This window comes from Hemitrygon akajei, chromosome 22 (genome assembly GCF_048418815.1).
Source record: "Hemitrygon akajei chromosome 22, sHemAka1.3, whole genome shotgun sequence".
In the NCBI taxonomy this organism is placed as follows: domain Eukaryota; kingdom Metazoa; phylum Chordata; class Chondrichthyes; order Myliobatiformes; family Dasyatidae; genus Hemitrygon; species Hemitrygon akajei.
The window spans coordinates 44,869,850-44,885,534 of NC_133145.1; the positions used below are offsets into that span (position 1 = coordinate 44,869,850).

The window sequence follows — 15,685 nt, forward strand, 5'->3', positions numbered from 1 at the left end:
GCCCAGTCCGTCACAGGCAAAGCCCTCTCCCTTACTGTGCACATCTACAAGGAGCGCTGCCACAAGAAAGCAACATCCAGGTACTCTTCTCACTTCTTTATTTTCCTGTAACTGCCTGCAATAAAACAAACCTCGAAGTAGCATATATGACATATTTTCTTCTATGGCAGAAGTCTCTTAAATGTTGTTATGGACACTCTTCCTAAACTCGAAAATGGACAAAACCTTTCTTTGCAAACACGAGGAAATCTGCAGACGCTGGAAATTCAAACAACACACACAAAATGCTGGTGGGACACAGCAGGCCAGGCAGCATCTATAGGGAGAAGCACTGTCGACGTTTCGGGCCGAGACCCTTCGTCAGGACCTTTCTGTCAATGTTTCATTGCTTTTCCAGGTAATTTATCTCTTGAGCTTTCATAGTGTTTGAAGATAGCTATAACAATGGAACTTCTGTTTACATCTATTTAGCCTTTCCTATCTGTTGTATATTTGGTACATTTGGCTTTTAGACAACTGATGTATCTTTTGTGCACAGTAGACAGTCTGCTCGATTTATTAAAAATGAATTAATTTTATTCGGCTGTGCTGCACTACTGATGTAGATTTAATGTGCTTTCCTGCTGAATTTGCCTCCGGTGTGTCATTATCTTCTATGTGTTAGTTGTGCAAGTGTCCTACTATGAAGTTTCACATAGTCGAATAATGGATGCTGTGTAACAACTGATGATCTACGGAGGATACCACAGGCTCTCCGAGTATCCATGACTCATCCTGATGGACATGCGTGAACGGTGATGGTTATTGTTGCTGTTGTCATTAAGGGCACGTGCTTTTCCTGAAACACTGCCTAAGAGAGCTGGTGAAGCTCAACTGGTGATAATTTGCCAAAAAATGCTGATCTGTCATTAACGAAATGAAGTTGCTGCATCCTTTCCCGGTAGCCCTGGGTTTTATTTACAAGTGCCAACAGATTGCTTTTGTGTTGATCTACGTAAGGCACGTAACTATGAGCTTGGAACAGTAGACATTCTACAGTGGAATGGTTGCCTAAGGGATTGTCTCTCTTGGCACTGAAGCTGGTTATGATTGTATATTCAAGTTTGGATACTGAGAATTCATAGTGACAGATGGAGCATTTGTGAGTAATGAAAGTATTTGTATTGCTTGCATAACTAATACTTCTTTTGCAGATAATTTGTAGATTGCAATGCAAAAACCAATGCTCTAATGCATCATTTATATAAGAGATGGCAGTAAATGTTTGGTTCGTGAATATTTCTACTGAGAATAACCGGACCACTTAACAGAATTATGTGTAAGGAGCCAAGTAATCTATGGTCAGAATCTGGATGTGGTCCCAGCATCCATTTGAAAACATTCCCAATAAGCTTCATTTTCTGATCGAGCTGGGTTGAGGTGCATGTGATCCTGGGCCTCTACTCTCTGCCAATTGACATCTCATCAGCACCTTTTCACTATAGCTCTTCACTAATACACACTGTCTTCCTCTACTTTCTGCTCACTGTCAGCATCTAGGGCTCCAGCACTGGCTACCTGTGGTGGTGTCTTCCTCAAGTGGGGCTAATGCCATATCACATGTATGGGTTATGGCACTTTATCAATACATAAGCATAAGTTACTCGTCCTTTTGAGTCCTGAAATGCCACTGCAAACTCTATTCTATGGATCATTGCATTCAGCTCGCGCAACGGTAGCGTAGTGGTTAGCACGCATTTATTATACCTCAGAGTTCAATTCTCTGTGCGTCATCCACACAGAGTGCGTGGGTTCTCTGCAGGTGCTCCGGTTTCCTCTTACAAGTCCAAAGATTTACCGGGTAGGCTAATTGGTCATTGTGAGTTGTTCCATGATTAGGCTACGGATAATCAGGTTTGTGGGCTTACTGGGGGCAGCATGGCTCCAAGGCAGAAGGGCCTACATCGCTAAATAAATAAGTGAAGTTGACTGTGGGCACAAAGACTGAATGCATTGTACACGTGATCAATACGGAGCTGAGGCTGCCCTTTTCTTGGGTCCCTTTAGAAGCACAAATTATGAGTCTTTCCTTCATGAGTAAATGAATAATGTCTTATTCTGATTTAATGAACTTCATGGGATATCGAAGTTCAAAAATTGTGACCTTCCTATTCTGGTCATTGGCACTAAAAGACGTATTTCACTGTATGTTTTGATATTTTGATGTACATGTGACAAATAAAGCTAATATTTATTCTTTCATCTTTTAATGTGACCCTAAACAAATAACACAGTGGAATTTGAAAAATTATGATATGGCAAACAGAATTGTTTATTTTGCTCTTTCATTATGTTCTTTCTCTTCTGACATTTTTATCCTACCGTTTTCGTGCCTGATACCTAACTTATTTCATCCTTCCCAAGATGAAACTGGATATGTTCGGTAAAAACAAGATGTTTCCATTTTTGGGCATATACCTCCTTTAGCCATTTGCCTTCTGTGTTGCCACATTACAGCATCACATTAAAATATTCAAGATAAGCATTATTTGTCGTATCTATATCGCAACTTCAAACATACAGTGAAAAGCTTCATTTTGCGTCAATGACCAACGATGGGGGCAGCCTGCAAGTGTTGCCAACACAGTGACCCATACATCTTTGTGGAATGTAGGAGTAAAACAGAGCACCCAGAGGAAACCAACGTGTTAAGAGGCAAAGATACAAACTCCTTACTGACAGCAGTGGGAATGGTACCCTGATCGGTTATCACTGGCACTATAAAGCATTGTGCTAACCGCTATACCACATGATAATAAAAGATTCCAGAGTGCTTCTGCCTAGTTTTGAACCAGGGATCAGGAATATAATCTTATCCTTGAGGCCTTACTGTTTCATCCTCTTTCAGAATTCATCTCTGCTTCAAATTTAGCAATCTTGAATTGACGATCAGGCAGATAATCATAATGAAGATGAACACTTATCCAATTCCTGTCTCTATTATATTATGCTTCCTTTGTGAACTAGGGGTTATTTTCCCCACCAGATAGATATGTGTGCATTATGAAACTAACTGCCACTTCCAGAACCTTGTTAGTAAATCAAACTCCTGTCAATTCAGCGTTTTCTCCAATAATTTCACACTTTAGGATTAAAGTGGTATATTCCTCATTAGCTGATCAAGAGTGATAAAGAATCCTTACTGAAGGTGTGTCCTGAATATCTGGTGCTGTGTTCTTGTCATTGGTATAATCCTATTTCTTTTTCCAGAGTAAGCTGTTTTAAAGCTGTACTTCTTGTTAAATGTTAGTTGATAAAACCCACTGTTCATTCATTGTCTTTGAGTACACAGCAAACTGATAAGAGTCTCACCCTCTGCCAGTCTTAAGGGTCCTAAAATAAAATGAATTTTAAACAGTTTGAAGCCACATCCTATTAGACCTGGATCTGAGGCCCAAAACTCATAAGTCTACATAAATTGGCAATCTGGCTTACAAAACCCACAAGAATTGTTAGCTTGGACTTCAGTAAAAGTTCATATGGATAAATTATATATTTGCAGTTTTCTATGCAAGGCTTAAATCTGCATACATGAGTTGTCCAAAGGCCAATTAGTAATTATTTTCTTAAGATGAGTGAGAATAGAGGATTCTTGAGAGTCACTTGGCTTCTGGGGTGATTATTTGATAATAGCAGACTGGAAATGAGTTTCTTCTCTGTGAGAAACTTGGCAATCAGCTATTACAACTAAGTAGGTCTGCACTACTTCATGAAGCTGTTAGTCATTAACCAACTATTTGGTGTATTGGCGATCCGAAGAAATAAACTGTCACTGCGAACTGGAATTTTTCCCACTCCTTGGGAAAATACATTGCAGATAACGCTTTGTTTTGGAGAGCTAATGATATCTGGAAGAATACAGTTCACTTTAAGGATTGGTCCTTCAGTTTGTCTTACGGTTTATTAAAATATCATAGATCAGTGCCAGTTTTGTCAAATTTCTTCCAGTTGTAGTTATAATGAACTACATTATAAAGAGTTAGATTACAAAATTTGGGAATGTTTCCTTAGAATCTGTATGGATTTGGGGTGAAAGCACTAAGAGCATTGTGCGCCATATTGTTCTCTGAACCCAGAGAAGGATGTATTTGCCCTGGAAATGGTGCACAAAAATTCAAAGCCTTGGTCACTGGAATGTGGAGGTGATTATATAGGAGGAATTTGAATAGCATTACCTATCGGGTAGCACCTCTGGTGAAGCAGCTTGTCGTGTGCATTCTAGGGTAGCTCACTCACCTTTGGTCGTCACAGGACACTCAGCTCTCACCTGTGGCTCCAAGTAGCTGTAGGCCACACCCTGGTACACTGCTTCGACAGGCGGGCTGACTCAGGCGAGTGTAGCCGGTGGCCTCATACCCATTGAGATAAAGACATGCCTGTCCTAGCACGCAAAGTCAGCTCAGGCGGATGAGATCTACAGTGAGAGCCAATGGTTAGGAACACTCCATGGAGAGTGAAGGGCATGACGAGGCACAGAAGATGTCATGGCCATCCACTGCAACCAAGGAAGACCCCAGTTTGTGACACTTGTTCGTACCACTGGACCCGGACGTCTGAGGCCGACAGAGTGGAACTACCCTGGAGCAATGGCTTCTGTTGCAGATCTTTCCTGTCATCATTGGATTCGATGGTCAACCACCAGAGAGTATCTTCACTGGAGTGAGAAAAAGTTGATTTCATTGAAGTAGATGGATTCCGCAAGAGTAGATGCTAGATAACTGTCCTCTAGTTAGGCATACTAGAGGATGGTTCACTATGTTGATTGCTGGATGGAAGTGTTGACAATTAACTATGATCATCACTTATTTTGATATTTTTTTCACACTAATGTAAGTTGTATTTACATTAATTTAAATTTAGGTTAACTTAAACTTGTCTTTGTCCTGTAATGTACAGTGCCAGTCCAGTAACATGCTCATTTTCATGGCTTTCAAACACTTTACATGTATGCCTATGGTAGCAATAAACTTGAAATATTGAAACACTGAAGATTTTCCATGGGCTTGATAAAATAGAGTCTTGTCAAATTTTTGAGAAGTTGTTTCCATTTGTAGGGAAATCTCAAAATAGGAAGCATTGTTTTGGAATAAAATGGAGCTTCTTCGTGTGACCTGGATACTGCCTTTTACTCCCAGGATTCTGATAATGGGCTGCCTTCACTCACTTAAAGCCACTTGACCCTCTGTCAATGATTCATCACTTAAAGCACCAATCAAAGTTGTTGAACACATTATTTTCATTGCAAAATGGAGGATGCCATGTAATGTCATAACTGCCATCTTTCAGCAATCCTATCCAGTTCTTTGTGTGCAATTCTGGTCACCTACCTACAGGAAAGACATCAAGAAGATTTTACAAGGAGAAAGAGAAATTTTACAAGGATGTTGCTGGGACTTGAGGACCCAAGTTATAGTAAAAAATTGAATAGGTTAGAACTTTATTCCCTGGAGCTTCGGAGAATTTGATGGAGGTATAGAAAGTTATAACGGGTATAGATAGGGTAAATGCAAGCAGGCTTTTTCTACATCGGTTGAGTGAGACTAGAAATGGAGATCATAGGTTAAGGATGAAAGTTGAAATATCTAAGGGAAACCTAAAGGGGAAACTTCTTCACTCAAGAGGGTGGTGTGAGTGTGGAATCAGCTGCCAGTGTGGATGAAGATTTGATTGAAACGTTTTAGTTAAGTTTGAATGGGAGGGGCATGGCAGCCTATGGTCCAGATGCTGATCTATGGAACAGGGCAGAGTTACAGTTTGGCATTAATTAAATGGGTTGAGGGGCCTGCTTTTGTGCTGTAGTGCTCTATGACTCTAAGAGCAGGGGAATTCTCCTGTGCTGTTCAACGGTCTCTCTGACCAGCACCACCAAAAAGGTTAGGGGATCGCAAATGAAATAATCAGCCACCGAGTGTTTTGAGGATTTTCTAAGAGCAGGGGAATTCTCCTGTGCTGTTCAACGGTCTCTCTGACCAGCACCACCAAAAAGTTAGGGGATCACAAATGAAATAATCAGCCACCGAGTGTTTTGGGGATTTTAAAGGTTTGACTTACTCAACAAAGGTGTTCTAAACTTGTTATTCCTTTTTTTCCCTGGTGAGAAACGCTGCTCTCTGCTTTGTCATATTCATTACTGGATGATTGTCATTGGAAAATATGTCAAATCCTACTTAAATTGAAACTAACCATCTGTGGTGTAGCATGTGCTGAATCATAGAGATCTGACATGATATTCCTTCTTAATTAATCACTGGAACATTGAAAAATGAATGCCTCTTATTGTTTTCAAATATGTTTAGAATGTTTACTTATTAGGCAAATCTGTTAATATTTTGAATGGTCTTTCTTCTGGCATGCTGATAGAGTTAACCAAATAGGCATTCTGAACAAGTAGGCATTGTCTAGCTGTAATACATATTTGTAATAACTGTACTTCCGGTTTAAAATGGCACTACCAAACACGTGCAACAGTTTACTGGTAGTTCAAAAGACATTTGATTTAAAACATTACTAATAACACCTTTTCTGAAGTAAATTGTGGTAAATTATCACTGCAAAAGTTGGAGAGGCAAACGAAGGTGAAGCACATTTGACAGATGAACCGTGCTGGTACGTTGCAGAATCGACGAAGATGGAGTGAGCCATTTGGAGAGCAGAAGTCGAGGCAGAGTAGTTCTAACACCCATACAACTGGCCTGGGTGCAAGGTCAGTCATTCTGGGTGCTGAGCCGATTTGGAGAAGTCGAGAGCAGCTTTGAGCTGGGCGGCGAAATCTGGGCCCGGAGCGAGTCACTGCGCAGCATGGTCAAGGTCTGGTGCATTTTCCTGCGCTGGGGCCCAGGTCCTAGTGTGAGGTACGATATGCTGTTTGGACAATTTAAACACTGGCCTAGATAGACTGGAAAGACATTACTCACTCTCCCACGATGTTCACTTCTCTCTCTCCATGGCGCTACGTCTATGAAGGGTGTCCTGACTGTTGTGCTCTGTGCCCACTGATATGATACCAACGGATACTGAGGCTTTGGGCCTTCTCTGGGCTGCCTTGGGGTTCGGATCTAAGGATTCATTTTGGTTCAGAGTGTTGTTTGCATGATTTGTGTTTTTCCCCTTTCTTTGTGCATTGGGCGTCAGTGTTTATTTTATAATTGGGTTCTTTTGGGTTTCTTATTTTGTGGCTGCCTGTAGAGAAACAAATCTCAAGGTTGTATAAATCATACATTCTTTTTTTTGTAATTTTTTTTATTGAAGTTCATCATCAAACAAACATTTCCAGAAGATGTATTTCAGACATTGTACATATATATCATATGATCATATATATCACAGATCTCCACAAAGTATTTATCTGAGGTATACACTTGATAAGAAATGTACTTTGAACTTTGAACATACAATATGCTGGAGGACCTCAGCAGGTCAGGCAGCATCTGTGGAAAGGAATGAACAGTTGACATTTTGGGACAAGACCCTTCATCAGGACTGGGGGTGCAGGGGGAAGAAGCCAGAATAAGAAGGTGGGGGAGGGGGAGGAGTACAAGCTTGAAGGAGGTCGGTGAATCCAGGTGGATGGTGGAACGGGGGATAAAGTGAGAACCTGGGAAGTGATAGATGGAAAAGGTAAAGGCCCGGAGAAGAAGGATTTTGATAGGAGAGGAGAGTGGACCATAGGAGAAAGGGAAGGAGGAAGAGTACCACAGGGATGTGATAGGCAGGTGAGGGGAAGAGGTAAGAGGGGGGAATTGAAGAAGCAAGGGGAGGGGGAAAAATTACTGAAAGTCAGAGAAATTGATGTTCATGCCATCAAGTTGGAGGCTACCCAGATGGAATATGAAGTGTTGCTCCTCCAACCTGACAGAGGCTTCATTGTGACAGCAGAGGACTGTCTAACGTAGAACTTACCTCTTTAGGAAATCTACTGTAAAACGAGCTGAGATTTGAGAAAATATCCTATGGCGCTTAATTTGTGCATAATGTGGTAAACCTTCTGGAAGCACTTTCCCAGTACCATGTTGTTCAAATCTTAACCAAAATGTCTGTACTGTCATCTCACATAGCATCTGCCAATATATTCCTTTCATTGCTTTGACGCAGTCTCAGTCTGAGATATTCTGCATAAGATACATCTTGGCAATGTTGTGTAAAGACCCCATGCAAAATTAAGACCTGTTGTGTAAACAAAGTACATTGCCAACATCAGTACAGCTTACAATCATTTGGGTCCATATGGCTGCTGTCCCCAAATAGGCTTCCTCTACCAGTAATACTATGTCCAAACATTATTGCTGCAGGAGGATCCCTACACTGATAGCCAGCTATTGATCTAGGCACTGATAAGGATGTTGGTAACAGCCAGCAATAGCACTCAATAGCAACAATTTGTTTTATGCAGTATTTTAAAATAGCAAAATAGCCTAAGGCTCTTCAGAGGAGCACCACTCAAATAAATTTTGACACTAAGCCAAAGAAGGCATTTGGGAGAATGACCAAAAACTGAGTCAATGATGGGTTTTACCAAGCCTTTTAAAGGAAGAGAGAAAGAAACCAAAGAGAATTAAGGAAAGAATTCCAAAGCTTAGGGCCTTGGAGGCTGAAAATACAGCTTTCAATGATGGAGCAATTAAATTCAGAGATCAACATGCTAGAACTGGCATTTGGTAATTGGTTTATTATTGTCACATGTACCGAAATATAGAGAAGAGCTATTGCTTGCATGCCGTGCTTATGCACGTCAAGATAGTGCAAACGGAAAAGGTCAAAAAAAGAATACTAATATAGTGGTACAGTTACCGAGAAAGTACGTGCAGGTAGACAAATAAAATGCAAGAACCACAACAAAGCAGACGGAGAGATCAAATATTGAGTTTTATTGCATGACAGGTCCATTCAGGAGTCTTATAACAGCAGCATGGACACTGTCCTTGAACCTAGTGAAATGTGCTTTCAGGCTTTTGTATCTTCTGCCTGATGGGAAGGGGAAGAAGAGAGAATGACACACACACACACAAAATGCTGGAGGAACTCAGCATGTCTGGCAGCATCTATGGAGAAGAATGAACAGTTGATGTTTCATGCCAAGGTACTACATCAGGACTGAAAACTAAGCGGACTGGAAAAGAGCCCCCTTATTTTGCAGTCCTAATGAAGGACCTCGGCCCAAAATGTTGGCTGTTTGTTCCTTTCCATTGATGCTGCTTGACCTGCTGAGTTCCACCAGCATTTTGTGTGCGTTCTTCTGGATTTCCAGCATCTGCAGAACCTCTTGTATTTAAGAAGAGACAATAACTGGGGTGGAAGGGGTTCTTGATTATGTTGGCTGCTTTCCCAAGGCAGCAGGAGCTGTAGACTGGGTCAAGAGAAGGGAGGCTGGTTCTCTTATAGACTGGGCTTGTTCACAATCCTGCACTTTTTTGCAGTCTTGGGCAGAACAGTTGCCACACTAGGCTGTAATCCATTCAGATAGTATGCTGTCTGTGGCTTATATGTAAACATTGGTGAGGAACATAGAGGACACGTTGAATTCCCCTAGCCTCCTGAGGGTGTAGAGGGGCGGGTGTGCTTTCTTAGCCATAGTGCCCACATGGCTGGAACAAGACAAGGTGTTAGTGGTACTTACACTTGGAAGCTTGAAGTTTCCAACCATCTTAACCTCAGCACCATTTATACAGATTGGATATATACTCATCTGGCTTGCTGAAGTTAATGACCAGTTCTTTTGTTTTGCTGATATTGAGGAAAGTTATATTCCTGAAATCATGCCACTAGGGTTTCTATCTTCATCCAATACTCATTGCACATTGGATATTGTGAAGGGGAAGGATGCAGAGTAGGTTACACAGTCGACACAACATTGTGGGTCAAGGGGCCCGTGTTGTGCTGTAGATTTCTATGTTTCTGAGGGCTACATGAAAGCGTAGCGGTTAGCGCACTGCTTTACAGCACCAGTAATCACCGATCAGTGCTCAATTCCCGCTGCTGCCGGTAAGAAGTTCGTATGTTCCCCCACTGACTGAATGGGCTTTCTCCGGGTGCACCAGTTTGCAAAGACGTACAGTTAGGATGAGTGAGTTGTGGGCCTACTATCTTGGGTGTCGAAGCATGGCAGCATTTGCAGAATGCCCAGCAACAAGATTTGCAGATTTGATGCAAGATGATACATTTCGCTGTGTGCTTCCATCTTTTGATGTACGTGTGACAAATAAAGTGAATCGTTAATCTCTTTCATCTTTAGAGGTCTTAAGGGAGTTACGAAATTACATAGATCACGAGGGAGTTTAGAAATCTCTTCTCTGAGCGATTTGAAAATAAGGGTGGGAATTTCAAAAATGAAGTACAGGGCAACCAGGAGCTAAATCAGGTCAGCATGCAAGGTAGGTGAATGGAACCCGGCTCGAAATAGGAGTCAGATAGCAGACTTTTAGATATCATCAAGCTTAAACATAGAACATAGAACAGTACAGGGCCTTTGGCTCACCATGCCAACCTTTCAACCTACTCCAAGATCAACACTTCTCTCCCACTAAGCCCTCTATTTTTCCTTCCCTTGCATTAGCTACTTCCGCGCTGGAAAATGTCTCTGGCTGTCCATTCCACCTATGCCTCTTATAATCTTATACTGTACACCTCTGTCAAGTCACCCCTCATCCTTCTTCACTCCAAAGGGGAAAGCCTTAGTTCACTTAGCCTATCCTCATAAAACATGCTCTCCAATCCAGGCAGCATCCTGGTAAATCTCCTCCGCACTCTATCTGAAGCTCTGACATCCCTCCTAGAATGAGGTGACCAGAACGGAACACAATGCTCCAAGTGTGGTCTAAGCAGAGTTTTATAAAGCTGCAACATAAACTTGTGGCTCTTGAACTCAGTTCCCCAACTAATGAAGGCCAACACACTATGTGCCTTCCTATAACCATCCTAACAACTTGACGGGTCTATGGACATGGAGTCCACTTTCCCTGTTTTCCTCAACGCTGCTAGAAATCCTGCCATCAACTTTGTACTCTGCCTTCAAGTTCGACTTTCTGAGGTGAGTCACTTTACACTTCACCAGAAAGGACTCCATCTGCCTCTTCTCAGCCCAGCTCTGCATCCTATCAATGTCCCACTGTGACCCACAACAACCTTCTGCAGAATCCAGAACACCATCAAACTTACAGATAATAAAATAATGGTTGTTGGCCAGGAGTGCATTGGACTATTTGAGTTTAGGCACGATTCAGGGCTTCCACGTCTAATGAGCAATTGAGGGCTATGGATGTAATGGAGACCACAAATGAGATTACCATGACTAAGAAGACTTTGGACAACTTCTTGCCATGAAGGCTGTCTGTCCCACATGAACAGCCAAGAAAGGAAGTCAGTGATAACTTTTCAAACTGTAGCTGTTTTCATGCAAATATTTAATGATCTTTGGCTCAATAATTAACTGTAAAATTAGTGCAATGCTCAAAAAGCTGCCCTTCCTGTCAATTTTATACCAGCAATATAAGTTGAACATTTTTGTTAAATATTTATTATTTTAAATCCAGCAGTTAGTTATAAACTATTATCAAGAAAAATTATTTCAATTACTATTCAATCAAATGGTTAATGAAGAAATGGTAATATGCAAGACAATAAAATGACAGCTTAAGGCTGCATATGTATAATCAATGAGTTTTAAAAGTTCTGGAGTCATTTGTTTTTCTTACTACGACAAAATTATAGTTTAATGACTCTTACGAAGTATTAAATAACCAAAGTTTCTGATGTGATTTTAATTTGTGAGTGATACTTAACTAAAGGTGGAAATAACACTTCATGTCGTTGTGAATTAGTTTAGAATATTAAACAATCAAATATAATGGATGAACAGGAGAAATATTATTCTAGGATGGATGGACAGATTCACCATGAAAGAATAAATATTGAATTGATTTGTTTCCTTTTGAGGAAAAAGTCATAGGTAGAATCAATTTGTTTTCACATAAAAATATAACATGTTTATGGTTGACTATCAAAATTATATGATGCATTTAAAGGGTAACTTCAAGAAGACGCTAATAAAAGCCTTCTCCCGGACTATGTAAAGTTGTGTATAAATACCACTGGTTATATTTCCGGGGAAGTCACTAGTCTAGAAAAGGCTGTGTGCGTTGAGGCCAAACAGTTCGAACATTCCATCTCCATTGGTGTTCAGTGTCGGCACTGACTTACAGCTGTAAACAATACACTGTGCGTTTGAGTTTAATTTCCCCACGTTTGGGATTTTCACTTTTCCTGGACGTGTCCAGGAAAATTGCTCCACGATATAAGTTGAAAACTGATAAAATTCTGCAGGCTGTGCGCAGATACGAGGACCCAGACATGCCGCTGTGCTTCCAGACTTGCAGGAACCTTAAAAATTGAAGGCAGCAGTTTCAGTGGCCAAATGATGAAGGCGATAGAGAGTGTAAAGTATCGCCAATCAATACTAACGATCAATAATCCAACAATAAATACAGACATCAGTTCGTACGAAATAAGTGCACTCGTGAAGAAGCCATTATTTCAAACGATGCGAAACTTCTTTCTGTGAAGACACGCTTTAGCCTAGACGGATAATTTACTCGAATCTCAGCTTGTTCTGAAAATTTAGCGGTGGCTGACGTCAACCCGATGACGCCATCGAGCCGCGAAAGGGGTTGACGTCATTCCAGGGGGTCCCAGGACGACGTCACGCTTTTCCCAGGGCCATGACCTCGCCAGAAAGTTCAGGGCAATAAACATGCTTGGGAGTTCTCGTCCTGGGCGGGGAATCGGGGGAGGACCGCAAGTAGCGCTCGGGGCTCTGTCCTAAAAAAAGATGAATGCGGGAACGATTGTTATCGAGGAACATAATGGATATTAAATCAGGAAAAAAGTAAACAGATGATCTTCAGAAAGCAAACGATAATCAGAATCAGCATCGTTGTGTGTCGCTTTCCTTTATTCCGTAGTGTCTTTATAAAAGGCGCTGGTGTTGGGGGAGGGTGATTCAGTAGAGAGGGCTGCTCTTAAACAACACTTCGGAATATTGTCAACCCAACAATGGCCGAGTTTAGGAAGTTTGGAGTATTGCAGGTTCTCTACGGATCATAGAATCCGGAATTTTAGTTGGGGGAAACACATTTCCGCCCCGCCACCACCCCCTCCCATAAAAAAAACAAGTAAATGTGGCGGGGGCGCCGGTGTTTGTAACAAAGGGAGCGGGCTGACTGGCCAAAGCGAGATACTGGGACTGGGGAAAAGCGGAGAGGATCTGGAAAAGAGATTAGATTTCGCTTCTCTCTCATCAATTTTATGGTTAATGTCAAGCGGCTCCATTGTGGGAGAAGAGGCACGTCAGCTAGCTATAAATTCGTGAGCAGAGTGGCAGCGCAGAGCGCATCTGTTTGACCGAGTACATTGCCTCTCATACTGTATGGAGACAGGTAGAATCCTGTTTGAGCACCATCTATCAGCAAACCAGAGTCAATCCGGGACAAATATAAACCTACCAGACATTTACTACCGAGTTTTCTCTAGGAAACATTTTCGATCTGCCGCCTGCGCCGTCTCGGTATGTTCTTTTGCTTTTAATTTTGTTTTTTATCTCGCTGTATTTTTTCCCGTCGCAAATTGATTGATAATCACGACAATGTATGAGAGGGAGAGAGGAAGGAAAGCAGAAATAAAACGGCCTACTGTAGCTAAAATATGTGCACACGGTGTAAAGAAGATGCCCTAAAATCACTGACCGCACGGTCTCCTAGTTACAAGGAATATAAGCTTAACACTGGGAGTACTCGCCTTTTATCGTGCAGAGGAATGTAAGGTTGCATTTTCATTTTTAAATTAAAAATAACTTTTAAACAAGTCAAAGCACCCAATTTATAAAGAAAAATATCCACGCATTTAAAACAGTGATGACAGGGGCAAGATGTTGTTTTGGGTGTACTAGAAATCTGGGGAGAAAGAGAAGTGCAATTATGAGCAGAATTTGTAGGTAATTTGTATTTTTCACACACCGCTGGCTTATTTATATCTTCGTTATCAATGTTTGGGAATATAGTGCAGCGAGAATGGTCGACCCCTTTATTTCAGTTTTGCAATGTGTTAAAAGTGCCGTTAATACTCATTTTAAACTTCAGATTCTGAGACCAATGTTTGTTTCCAACTTCAGCATACGTGTCAAATGGTAGAGAATAAAATATGTAGTAATTAAGAGAATTTTCATTTATCGGTGGATGTTGTATTAATTTGAAAAGGGATGATTTCGCCTGTAGATTTTTAAAAAAATGATTGTCTTTCGTGTTTCTATTGCTGCCGAGAAACTGTCGGTGTATCTGAACCCAAGGCAAACGCACCCTTAACAAACGGCTGCAAAATCAAACGCGTGGCACTATAAAATAATCTGAGGTGGCGAAAATGCCATTCACCAGATTCTCCCATATTTATGACAAATATATTTAACAGTGCCTTTTGTCGCTCTGAGTTTTGAGAATAGTTTTATTTTACCCGTGCTGATCTCCTGCCCATTGATTGTTACATCTTATTATTTAAAAAGTGTACAGAAACTGACAGAAACCACGGGATTACAAATATGTTGCCAATTAGATCTTGTTTTGCAGGCTTAAAGCAAATAGATTAAACACTTTTGAGTTACCGTGCCATTTAAAACCTCAAACGTCTTTGTTTTTTAATCAAATTATTGCAGAAATTCGAGTATTTTCTTTGGCAATGGACAGATAGTAGGTCGGCTGGCGTGGAGGAAGTGAAATCATGCAGAACGCTGTAATCCTTCCACTATCCGCTGAGTCCTCTTTTAAAAAAAGATTCACATTGGCGAATAAAATGTAGTCTTGATTACAGGGACATCACGGGGAAAGAGGGGTCGGGTTGTAAAAGCAGAACATCTTTACCCTTTCCATCTATTTATTTTATTGCGTATTGTGCCTTAAACAACAAAAAGAGGAATGAAAGGAGTTCGAAAGGGGAACCCCGCGGTTGGAGAACTGTTTGTAATGAGGGAGTGTAATCAGCGACTATCTTATTGTTTTCTACTGACTGATGCAAGGTTGTTAATTATCTCCTTAAAATTCAAAGGGGGGAAAACACTTAAAACAAAACAGATAGTTTGCAAGGCAATAGAAGTTGATTTTTTTTAGCGCCTGTGCTGGAGATAATAAAAGGCGCCATCGTTATCTGTATACAATAGGATTCGGACTGCCCATCGTTGTAAGAAAGTAACCTATGGAATCGGTTCCGCATTAAATAAACGTACATAAATAAATATGTGATAAATTTTACCTTGGATATTACCGGAGGTTGGAACGTAATGCTATAAAATCGTCGTCATTGTCAAGGTTTTAATACTGGTGTTGAAATATATGTATGAAATGGAGAGACGAATCTGTCTGTATGTATGTGTATGCTTTAAGACTTTATTCCAGGGATTCAGTCATGCAGCCGATGTGACATCGGGGAATTCTCCAGCGAGTAGCCGCCTTGGAGCACACCCAGAGCGGGGAGAGAGTGCGCAGCGGCCAGGCTTCATTGAAATCGACGTGGAAGTCCACAAACAAACGCTATGTGAGATCAACCATCACGAGGACATACTTATATTGTAAATCAGCGTGTTATTCTATTGTAAACAGGGGGTTTCATTCGT

The 15,685-nt window shown here is 41.1% G+C and overlaps 1 protein-coding gene across 2 annotated transcripts in view; it reads left to right on the forward strand.

Moving 5' to 3' along the window:
• The first annotated feature begins 331 nt into the window (after positions 1–331).
• Positions 332–15,685, forward strand: part of bahcc1b (BAH domain and coiled-coil containing 1b) — a 290,919-nt gene continuing 275,565 nt past the window's right edge. Inside the window, exon 1 of one of the 2 annotated variants that reach the window (XM_073026130.1) lies at positions 332–397. The gene's annotated coding sequence lies outside the window, so the exon portion shown is untranslated. Of the gene's footprint in view, positions 398–12,887; positions 13,595–15,685 lie in introns of those variants that run through there. The other variant, XM_073026129.1, reaches the window with a different exon arrangement.